The 11,879-nt window shown below is 49.8% G+C and overlaps 1 pseudogene across 1 annotated transcript; it reads right to left on the reverse strand.

Annotated features, from left to right (window-relative positions):
* Positions 1 to 2,893: 2,893 nt before the first annotated feature.
* LOC103049386 (H-2 class II histocompatibility antigen, E-S beta chain-like) lies at positions 2,894 to 10,787 on the reverse strand (annotated as a pseudogene). The gene is made up of 6 exons (XR_015797999.1): positions 10,700 to 10,787; positions 8,846 to 9,265; positions 4,258 to 4,539; positions 3,969 to 4,081; positions 3,675 to 3,698; positions 2,894 to 2,907 (listed from the first exon to the last, which is right to left on the reverse strand). The product of XR_015797999.1 is annotated as an H-2 class II histocompatibility antigen, E-S beta chain-like (transcript).
* Between the last annotated feature and the right edge of the window lie 1,092 nt (positions 10,788 to 11,879).

Consider the following 11,879-nt stretch of genomic DNA (forward strand, 5'->3'; position numbering starts at 1 on the left):
AGGGTATTCTGTAGGGCAGGGGCTGCGGCAGAGAAGGCTCTCTTTCGGGACCCCAACAGTCAACTTTCTTTCATCGAGGGGGTCTGCAGCAGACCCTCCCTGCCTGACCGGGTGGGATCCTTTTCAGGACCCTCAACTCCTCCGTAAACCACAGGGAGCATCGGGCTCTATGGGTCAAGAGAGGTTGCACGGGCACAATCTCGTCCAAGGCCTCGGCCACCTTCCTATTCCAGGCTGTGGCCAGGGCCTCCGCTGGACCGTACAGTAGATCCTCGGGTATAACCCCCACCTCCTTCTAGAACCCCACTGGGTCCCTCAGTCGCCGGGGGCGGACCAATCGAATGGGTCCCGTCTACCTGTGGAAGTGGGGGGGCATAGGAGAATCTCAAGGCCAGCAGGGCGTGATCAGACCATGATGGGGGACAGATGAAACTCCCCCTTCGGATCACATGGCCGCTGCTTAGACAAGAAAACCAAGTCCGGGGTGAGGCCGGCTTTACCGGAACACCTCCCTGAGAATTAGATGCACCCCCTGGGGACGCTTATCTAGGGAAGCCCCAACTCACAGAGGGGTAAGACAAGGTTGCATATTAGCCCCTTGACGTTTCAATCTGTATTTAAATCCAGTCATTCAAGCGCTTGCTGCTTCAGCCCATCACCCACCCAGGACTGTATACCAGGGTGGGTGGGTGATGTATACCTGTATACCAGGGAAGGAGTCATTATGTCTCCCTCGCCAGCGGGAATGAGGAAAGCCCTCAGGGCACTAGCTTTATTTGGCACAGATCAAGAACTTTCAATACATTATCAGGAAACGAAGGTCTTAGTCTTTGCCCGACACTGTCACGAGAGACACACATGGCCAGTAAATGGGACCCCAGCGGAACAGGGGCGCACCTATAAATACAGATCTACAGACAACTCTAAGTAAGGGGCTACACCCCAGTATTTGTCATTGTCTAGCAAAAGGGCTTGTTCCAGCTTCTGATTTACCATCCACTACAATTTTGACATTTCGTAACGCTTCACCTTAGCCAGAGGGGACGGACGCGCTGCCCTCAGCCGTCCTTTCTGGACGTTTCCAGGGCGCCCCGTGCACCCTCGGCTCTGCCCACGGGGGGATGGCTATTATATGGTTTGTTTGTTTGTTTATTTATTATCAAACTTGTATGCCGCCGATCTCCCCCAACGGCGGCTCACAATAATAAAAAAGAAAAAACACAAGTCCCTCCAACCATGGATAAAATCTATAAATAATTAAAAAATATATTAAAAATGCCCTAAAAACCTTGTATAATTTTTAGCCCTAAAAACCTGCAAGATGCTGGCGGGGGGGCAAACCCCTCACCCCACCAGCCATCTCCACAGGTGCGGGCCCCCCTCCGGCCCCCAGGCCTTCTGGCAAAGCCAGGATTTGATCTCTTTCCTGAAGGCCACGAGGGAGGGGGCACACCGGACCTCAGGAGGCAGGACGTTCCATAGGGCGGGCGCTGCAGCAGAAAAGGCCCTCTGCCTAGACCCACCAATCGAAATTCCTTGACTGGTAAGGTCTGCAACCTGCCCCTTCTGCTGGACTGAGTGGGGCGGGCTGAAATGACTGGGGCGAGGCGGTTCCTCAGAATGGTTCCCTATTTAAGGACTCTAGACAGATATTCATATACCCGATGCTGAAGAGATTTCCCGGCAGGGAGCGTGACTTCTATTTAATGCTGCTCCTTTCAGACAAGGACCCGAAAATGTCCCCCCAAGTCGCCCAGTTTTGTGATACCATCTGCACAATTTGCTCCACCGTTATTTGCAGTGCATTCGGAAAGGATTCAGAGTAAAGGGTCTGAATACTTAAGTATGCGTGATATTTCAGTTTTTTCTTTTCAATAAATTTGCAGACATTTCCAAAATTCTGTTTTCACTTTGTCATTATGGGGTACTGAGTATAGATTAATGAGAAAAAAAATGAATTTGAACGATTGTAGTATCAGGCCGCAACATAACAAAATTGAAAAAAGTGAAGGGGGGCTGAATACTTTCCGAATGCACTGTAGATTCAGAATTTCATCACATAGTACTTCATTTTGATATATTTCAGTGCTCCTATTTTAATTTTAGATTGTATAATATTGTTTTGTTTTATTTATGTGTGTGTGTGTGTGTGTGTGATGATTACTATTATATATTTTGTTTGCATCTGGCCTTAGGGCTATAATAAATGTCTATGATTTAATGGCATCTCACCTGGAGGGAATTTGGAGCTGAGACCAGACTTTTTGGATAGCATCAACTGACATCATTCCAGGGTTTTCCTGCAGTCCAAAGTTTACTGTTTTATAGCAAATAAAAGCCAAGGGAATGGAGCCAGAGGAGAACAGCAAGAAGGTGAAGCTCCTGCGCATTCAAAGCAGGGAGAGACAAGATGGAGAAATGAGGAGGGATCCAAGGAAGGGAAAAGAGGTTGGGGCTTTGCTGGGCAGAGACCAGCTGATCTCTGGGATCATTTCTCAGGAATGGGGGATCCCAGGGTGGCTGGGACATGTGGAACATCTGGATCTCTCTGGATCTCGTGGCCTCCAGGCTTGGCTAAGCGCCAGATGGATTTCAGGTTAAGGTGGGTGGGTTGCAGCCACTGCTCTGAACAGGGGTCTGTGCTGAGCAGGAGAGACTGGGGTTCTGGAGCAACTGGTAGGCCAAGAGTTCCTGGGGGCAGACTAGATGGTCTCCACCCCCTCCCCATTTCCCCCTCCCTCAGAAGAAAGAGAAGCTGTGAAAGGAGCTGGTGAGTCTCGGCAGCAGAAGGTCCAGGCTGTGATTCTCCTCCTCTCGCAAAAAAGGCAGAAATTCATCAGGTATTGAAATTCATCAGCTATTTTCCATCTGATAGCTGGAAGGGATAGCAGGATTAACTCAGGAGTGCTGTGAAAAAGAGACGGGAAAGAAAAGTAGAATATAGAGTAAAACCTTCAGTGTGAATAAGTTCTTTTGGGAGAGTCTGCAGGAAACACACAGGATAGGCTTCCCCTCCCCCTCCCTTTCAGCCCCCCTAGGCAGACCCACACTGCAGGGGGGTGGTTGATAGGCAGGGCCTGGATGGAGGGAGAATCTGCCCCTTTCAGGGAGGAAAAGGCTGAGAAGGGCCAGGGATTCCTCCCCCATCTCAGCTCCAAGGACTCGAAGGGGGTCCGAGTTCAGCCGAGGGGCTGCAAAGGGAGACTTCAGCGTGACCTTGACGAGATGGAATTTGTCTCTAATTGCTTTAATTAGGAGATTAATCAAGAGAGGAGGCCTCCCTCCCTGCAGCTATTTCATCTTAACTGAGAAGATGGTGCTCGGATGGTGGGGGCAGGAAAGGAGGGAGCCTGGGGTCACTGGCCAGAAGTTGTGTGAAATGTCTAAGGGGGGGGGGTCAGGAAGGCCAGTCCAAAAACTTGGGGTGCCCCCTCCCCTTCCCCCAATGACCTGAATGGCCCCCTCCTTACCTTTCCTTTTGCAGTTTCCCAAAATGAGGAAACATCCTGGGTAACATTTTAGTGTTATGTGGTGTTTTTGTGTTTAATTGCACCACATTTTGGGGTCTCTTTTAAGGAAACTCTGCCTAAAATCTTAGAAAAAGATTTGGGGGCTCCAGAAGAGAGAATTAGAAGAACCTCCTAATTAATGGAGGGGGAATAGAAGAAACTCACCTGCAGGTTGCTGGATGAGAGTTGCTAAAAGGAGAAAAAGATCCAGTCAGAACCGTGAATGGGTGGAGCACTTAGGAGGTCCCACTCCCCATCGATAGCCCATAATATATTGCACGATATTCCCTTCTAGCCCCCCCGAAGAACAAAAGTTCCCAAACCAATTTCTCAGGGGGACCTTGGGATTCGGGGGGCAAGGGGATGGTCTTCGCCATTGACTCGCCAAGCTTGATGAGATGCCTTCTCTGGAGGATCCCCTCCCCATATCTTTTTATCCAGCCCCCCCCCAGGACTCACCTTTCTTGTTCTTCAGGTAGAAGGAGAGCCCCACAGCCAGGAAGACCACCCCAGCACGGCCCCAACAGCCCCCGTCCACAGTTTGCTCTTGGGAGCATTGGAGGAACGTGGCTCTGGGGAAGGAGAAGGAGCCTCGTGTGAGCAGGAGGATCATGGCCAGCTTCCTCCGGGGGGGCCATTCTGGCTCTACACACAGAGAGGGTCTTTCCAGCCCCCCCATCGATGACCCCTTCTCAGTGCAGGATGGTGTCCCCAGACCAGGACGGAAGGAAGGAAGGAAGGAGCTTACCCCACTGGACATTGATGGGGGCCTCCAGGCTGGCATGCCCCACCTTGCAAGCGTAGACGTCCCCACACTGGGGCTGGGTCTCCAGCATCACCTGGAGCTGGTAGGTCCAGTCTCCGGTCTGGAGCTCCTCCCCGAAGGCGACGCCCTCCTTCTCCGGCCGCCCGTTCTTCAGCCACTGGACGTCGATCTCCAGGGGGTAAAAGCCCGTCGCGGTGCAGAGGAGGACGGTGTTGGGGGAACCGGGGTCCATCTTGGTGGGGGAGATGGTGACGGTGGGCTTGGCTGGAGGGAAGGGAGAAAGAGGGACATGAGAGACTCAACAGGGCCCAGAAGAGAAGAGCAAGTCGGTTGGTTCAGGCCAAGGCCCGTCTTAGTCTTGAAAATGTTCCGTGTTTCAAGTCCCCTTTCCAAGAGTTTTATTTGGAGAGAGGGAGAAAAACTTAACTTTCCTCTTCTGCAGCCTTTCCTGTCCACTGTTGAGTCGGTTAAATTTGATTTTGGACGAGATGAGAATTAAGCAGATTCAGACCTGGCCCAAAAAGGCCATCGGATGACTAGAAAGTCAGTGATACAAATTCTAGAAACTGAATAAAATCCCACATGATCTGGATGACACAGAAAGGAGCAGAAAACAACAAGCAAGATTTAAGGGGAAAAAAGTGCAAACTGCAATGTGGCTCAAACTGGCACAACTCTTGGATGGATTAACGGAGGGGCCCCCAAAGAGGGTCCTTTAGGGCTCCCTCCAGCTGGGGAGGGGTCTCAGGTGGCGTCCCGGGGTCTATCCTGGGTCCTTCTGTCCTTCAACGTTTGGATCAGGGAGTTGGGGGGAGATCAATGAAGCTGGTGGCCTTCCAGGAAGACGTCTGTGGGCCAAGACAAGGCTGATTCTCTCTCCCTCGTCAGCTGCAAAAATCAAAATGTTTCTGCATCTTCTGGTATTATGGCTCGTAAAGGGGGCTCCCGCCCTGCCTTCTCCCAAGAGACGTCTCGGCTGCGCCTCGGCTTCGGGGGGGGGGGCTGCAAGGAATGTTTGGATCTTATTTTTATTAGCTTTTTTTTCCTTTTTAATAATTGGCTATTGAGTGTTTTGTGTATGTAGTTTGTTTACAGTCTTTCTTACTGATGAAGTTTTGTAGTAACAGTTAACAACATTTAATGAGTCCCCCATTGGGGGGAGATGGGCAGGGATAAGTTTGATAAATAAATAAATAAACAAATAAATAAATAAATTTAATTTTTAAATGTTTTGGTTATTTGTAATTAAGACCTGCGATCCAGTTTGGTTGCCACTCAATGTATAATACATGTGTGGCTTTTTCTTCATGATAAGCCCATTTGTATCTTGGAGCATCAAAAATCTTTGTGAAATAGCTAAAAGGCAGTTTTTTGCAAATTGAAATTCATGACGCTGCTTTTTTTTTCTTTTTACAGGAAATTTAAATTCTTCTGAATGGGAAAATACTTTTAACAAGAAAATGGAAGGAGCAGATTTAAATCAGTGAAAATTCAAAATGTGAAATCTGGCAATTTTAGTGAAAACACCTTCAAAATCTATAGATTAATTTTCATAGTTAAATAAGTATATCATCAAATGGTGTGAATAAGTTTTATGGCCCCACCAAAGATAAACCTAATTATTTACAAAACTGCCTTGCAAACATTTTGGGGGAACAATTTGATCAGATGGGAGTTTTTGGGCAGGGACTTTAGTTCAGTTCTGGATCCACAATTCGACTGGAACAAGATTGTTTTTTCTTTTTAAAGACCCCCCCAGAGAAACCACATCCCCCATCGATCCATCCAGGAATTTTATTTAATAGACATATGGAGACCTCTTGATTTAAAACAACAAGAATACACATTTAACCTCCCCACATCACACATGTTTAAGATTTATTATTTAATATCAAGACTGATGGTTAATATAGTAAAAAGAAAAAATGAAATGCTGGTTTAATTCTGATCAAGCACCCATAGAATTGGGTTGAAAGTATTGCAATTAGCAAGAGTATTGCAATTAGCAACTGCTCCGTTGTTGCAGTTCATTGAACAATAAACTTAAGACATAGACATGATTATTTTCCAAAGAAATAAAGGCTCATTTAATTTTGGGGATAGTTCAGGAAACATTCAGAGCATCTCTTTGAGGTCAGAGAAGAGCTTTGGCCTCTCGGGGGAAGGAGGTGCCTGAATCCCACAGAGAAAAGTCCACTCAGAAGGAAAAGAAAGAGGGACAGAATATTCCCCAAAACAGGCTCGGGAAAAATCTTGTGATTTCAGATCTCCTAAACTGGAGCTGGACCAACGATCTGCTCTGAAAACACGGAACATTTTTTAAAACAAACGAAACAAAGTTTTGGAGCTAGGAGAAACAGTTGGAGAATTATTGACCTCTCTTTTGAAACATTTTCAGTGAAGTAAAAATAATACCTTTGATGAGGGATTCCTCAGGGACAAATTATACTAATCAGAATGAAATTCATGGTCAGTGTTTTGAATTTTGCAAAAATTCAATATAATCTGGATCTACATAGTGAGCAGATAAAGGCTTTTTAAAGGTGGCAAATCTTCCAGAAATGTTGGACATGCTGTCACAAGACGCGGCTGAACCCCGAAAGCTACAAAACTCTGTAATTCTGTTGATCTGCTGGAATCCAGGGAGGCCCCTGAGCCAGATGGAGTCATTGCCAGGGATGGAATAAAACATTCAAGGAGAAAGTGCTTTTGGAGGAATTTGGGGCAGCTTGTAAAGCTCCCTTTCACTGGATGGATGGATGGATGGATGGATGGATGGATGGATGGATGGATGGATGGATGGATGGATGAACCCCTGAAGGAGGAACCTTGAAGAGGGCAGTTGGAAGCCCTGAGACGCCTCATGAGACAAACTCATGAAACCGAAGCAATTTGCAGATGATCTTTGGGGGCTTTGGGGGGCTATCAAAAATCACTAGACAAATTAGCAGAAGTAATGAAGTAAATATGGTAAATACTGTGAGAATGTGAATTAATATTATTTAATATTATGACAGTTGACAAGAACGTTGTGTGGGTTGTAGGGAAAAAAATACATTTTAAATATTGTCCTGAAGTAACTAAATACTTGGGGATTAGTTTCTCCAGAAAAATATCCTCTTTGGTGGATAAGAACATTTTAAACTGCATCTCTCAAATTTAAGAGAATATGACTTATTTATTTTCTAAAGTATTGTATTATATTATTTGGCAGATGAAAATCCTCCTAAATTTGCAGGGAAGAATTTGTGAGTGAAAATGAGTTTTGCCTGCAGACTGTATCTGTGGAGAGGAATGTCTCTTTTGGTTCTCCTGAAATATTCGATTATTTACGGAAGGAGCAAATGCCCAGGATCTCCCTGTCCAAGGTCTTTCTCTCTTAAGATGGTGGCGGTTTTCCTCTTACGGAAGAAACATCTTATTTAATTCTGTGGTGACACATTATTTTTGGAAAACTTGGGCTCAAAACTGGGATATCAACAACTCTTGAGGTTTTACCAAAGAAATAGAATTTCCCCGAAAAGGCAGAATGGCAACAGGTGCAGCTAAAACACTCCATTTGCACAATGCTTGGCCTCTGGAACTCTGACACAAATAAATAAATGTATTATTATGCAAAGAATTAAAATTCCAAAAACAAATTTAGGTAATTCACAAGAAATCTGGAACAGAGAATCAGGCTGTCTTACATTAAACCATCGATGGCTTCAGGGTTTAATGAACGTTGGATGAGTTTCTTATGACCTGAATCTCAATTTTCATGTTTTCTTTTTTTTAACTCCGTCCCCCAAACTGGGACCTTCCCAGCTACGAAGACGGAAGGGATTTGGCTAAAGGTGCGGCTGAGTCTGTTACGGAAAAGGCGGTTTCGAGGGAGGCTTTTCTCTCAGACTCCAAAAATTGGCCCAACAAAGTTTCTCAGCCTTTGAATCAGCTTTTCCACACGGCAGCGGAAAAAGCAGATAAATATTTCCATATGATTGAGGTTTACATCTTGGTTTAAAGTTAAACACTGAATCGTGGTTATAAATTCTAGCTTGCTTGTTTACTGGTTTATTTGTTTCTTTATTTGTTGGATTTAGAAGCTGCCGGACTCCAAATGACTCTGAATCAATAATGAAGAATAAAAGAAGCAAAACGCCCCGAGAAAGAGCACAACAGCCTTCGCTAATTCCCCTTTTCAGACCTTTGGAAATTGATTTTTGTTATCCTAAAAGGCCAAACACCCCATTTCTGGGGGCCGGGATGGAGGGAAAGGGGGGAGGGAAATGGGCTCCTGGCCGGACAGGGGGACGGGGACCCCCTTCGGTCCCTGAATCTGTATTGGGGAGGGGGGAGACGCGGCCGGATTCCGCCCTCGAATCCCCTCTGGGAGGGGATCAAAGGGATCCCCGATTCAGGGCAGGGGAAGAGTTGGGATCCTGGGACAAGGAAGAAGAGGAAGATTTCATGGATCTGAGAGCGCGGAATAAACACGGAGTAAATCTTTACAAGGGGAAACCTTAACGGATTAAATGAAGGGGGGTCCCGGCATCTCTGCGCCCCCGGGAAGCCCCCCTCCTGGACTCACTTCTCCAGCCAATCACAAGCCCCGTCTTGGCCACCTCGTAGTTGTGCCGGCAGAAGCGATCCACGGCAGTCCTCTGGTACTGCAGATAGTCCTTTTGGCTGTTGAAAATGTCGGACCAGAGCTGCCCCAACTCGGTGACGGGCACATACTTCCCGAGGTCGCTGTCGAAGTGGGCAAACTCCTCTCGGTCGTAGATGTCCCTTAACAGGAACCGCACCCGCTGCGTCCCGTTGAAGAAGTGGCACTCATGCTTCTCCTGGTGCAAGAAATGGGCTGCGAGGAGGAGGAGGAAGAGGAGGAGGAGGAGGGAGGCCGTCAGGAGGGACCTCAGGGCCCATCGCTCCCAGCTGCCAGTGACGAGGGGCCCACGCGGGAAGGGGGAGGGGCGGGAGACCGAGGGGTGGCCTTTGGAGGGCGCAGCTGGAAGGGGGACGCGGGTGGTCTTTGCGGGGGAGGCTCCCGGCCTCTTTCTTTCCTGCCCTCCCAAAATGGGTCCCTCCGCAGCCCCCTAGATGCCAATCGGGGAAAGCAGCTCAGACCCCCCCCAAATATCCACTGCAGGGCTGTCGCTCCCCCGAGACGCCCCCTGGAGGAGGGAGGGGGAGGGGATGCCAGTGGGTCTCCCAGGGGGAGATGGAGAGTTGCTGGGGGTCTGGAGTGGGGAGGAAGGAGGGGGAGGGGGAGGAGCTTCCCATTGGGCCCCCTCCATCCTCCCACCCTGGAGAAAGGCAGGCAGAGGCTCAACTGGTGCAGCAGCCTACTTCCCTGCCCTACTCTCTGCAGGGAATTGGATCCGGGTGGGACCTCTTTGCCCCCCAAGGCAGCAGGAAATACGTGGGGAGGGGGGTGAAGAGACCACCAGAAACTCTCTGGGCTGGAGTGACAGTAATATCCACACCTGGGTCTCCCTCTTCCTTGGGGGGGCAATATGGGGAGGGGGCACTATGAGGGTGTCTGGACTGATCTCCTGGGTTCTTCCAGCCCTTCCCTCCCTTCATCCCCCCACCTTCCCTGGTTACCCCAGATTTTCCTTCCCCAATATTCAGCATTTGGATGATTGTGGGGGGGGGGGTTCTGACATCTTTCCTGTCCCCATGCCCTGCAGCCCCCCCAAGACCACCGCAAGGGGAGGGTCTCCAGCCTCCTTCACAGAAGGGATAGTTTTGGGGAAGCCAATTTCCGAGGGGCACCTCAGAAGCCCCCACATCGCCCCCCATGGTTCCCCCCTTCCCCCAGGCCCTGATTCAGCTATGGGGAGTTATGGGGGGTCCGGGTCTCCTTTCCCAGTTCAGAGGCTCCCCCAACAAGGGATCTAAATTCTGCTCTTGCCTGATCTTAAAAGCCTCTAATGGAGATTCATAAGAAAAACTGAAGTTTCTAACAATGCAAAAAACTTTTTCCCCCCAAAATGCATCTTCTTCTTAAATGGGTTTTCTTTGCATTTGTGGAATTAGGTCTGAAAATGCCGCAATTTCTCTCTTTCTCTTTCTCTTTCCTTCTCCTTCAACGCAACAGACTTTGGAGGATCCGGATCTGGGTCTAATTTGGGGCCCGGAAGATCCGACTCCGACCCAGCCATGGGGGAGGTGGGGGCGAGAGAGACCCAGGTCGGCTGCCTTCCCATGACCCCCCTCCCCACCTCAGCCACAACCAGGGAAGAGGGGGTGCCTCAGTCCTCCTGGCGGGGATGTGGGGAGGGAGGGGGCAGAGACCACACGGAGATCGAGGCTGCTGCAGGATTGCGCCTCTCTTGCCCTCGACTCCTTTCCCCAAAGTCACTCCTGGGGGTCCCAGCCCCTTTCTTCTCCCCTCCCCCACCAGCATCAGGGGGGTCCCTCCCAGCCCCCTCCTTACCGGGGGGGGGCTCCTCCCCCCCTTCGCTTCCAGGGATCCAGGACAGCGCCCCCACCAGCAGCAGCAGGGGGACCCTGGCAGAGCCCATGGATGCTCCCCCACAAACAACCCCAAAAGAGAGGAGAAAGACGCAGATGCTTCCAGCCCCAGAGGCGGAATCCGTGGGTCTGGACTGGGGGCTGGAAGCGCTTTTCTCTCAAATCTCAGCGTTGGGAGCCCCCTGAAAAACAGAGGGGCCAATGGGAAGTCTCCCTTCTGCGGTGTCATCAGTCTCCGGGTAGAGCCTCTCTGGATTCTGCGGAGTGGAGGAGATAGTTCGGAGCAGAGAAAGAAGCAGAGAAAGTGGGAGGGGGGATCCTTTCCGTCTTGGGGGGCTTCAACTCCGGGGGGCCCCCTGCCAGCTCCAGAGGGGACCCTCCCCTTCCTTTGCTCCCCTGGGATTCCCAGCCGGGCTCTCCTTTCCTCTGTGGGCCTGGAGGGGGTGGACTAGATGCCCTCTGAAGCTCCCTTAAGGTCCCAGGGTGATGTCGGGTTCAGCCCAAAGAACTGCACGAGACAGTGCAAATACAGTTCTGTTGTGTTTATTAGCTTCCACCTCAAGACAGAAATCTCTCCAGACTGAATCTAAACTTCCCAAGCCAGCCAGCCACAACACCGTGAATTCCTTAGGGTGGTGCCAGCCTCATCTTCTTAAACCTCCCACACTCTTGTTGAGGGCCAAGGAAGTGCTTATGTCCCTGAGCGCAGCCTTCATCAAATCTTTCCATCACACGGGGGACTCCAGGGTGGAGCTGCTGGGACTCCGAAGGAGCGCCTGGTCCTTCCCTGGCAAAGACCGGGCAGAGCCAGAGATCCAGGGCTCCTTCTGGGTTCTGGCTCAGTTTTTGGGGGTGGGGAGTAATTCGAAGGGGAAGGCCATCTTTGGGTGGAGCTTGGGAGGGGGGATTAAGTTCCAGGCTGGAGGGGGGTGCAGTGGGTGATGGGTGAGGGGGAAGCCCCACATGGTGGCATTCCAACACATGCCGCCCCCCGCCTTCGACTCCTTTGCTCCCCATTTCCGGCCCCTAACTTTCCATGACATCCGTCTGGTTCCCCTTCAGATCAGGAACTTCGGCACGAGATGGTCCTGCCCCCCCCCCCGCAAAGCCTCTCCTTTTTGTACGATATTGTATGAGTTGGT

Source organism: Python bivittatus, unplaced genomic scaffold, assembly GCF_059951505.1.
Source record: "Python bivittatus isolate LINGU-HERP-01145 unplaced genomic scaffold, Pbiv_v1 ctg000650_np1212, whole genome shotgun sequence".
Taxonomy (NCBI): Eukaryota; Metazoa; Chordata; class Lepidosauria; order Squamata; family Pythonidae; genus Python; species Python bivittatus.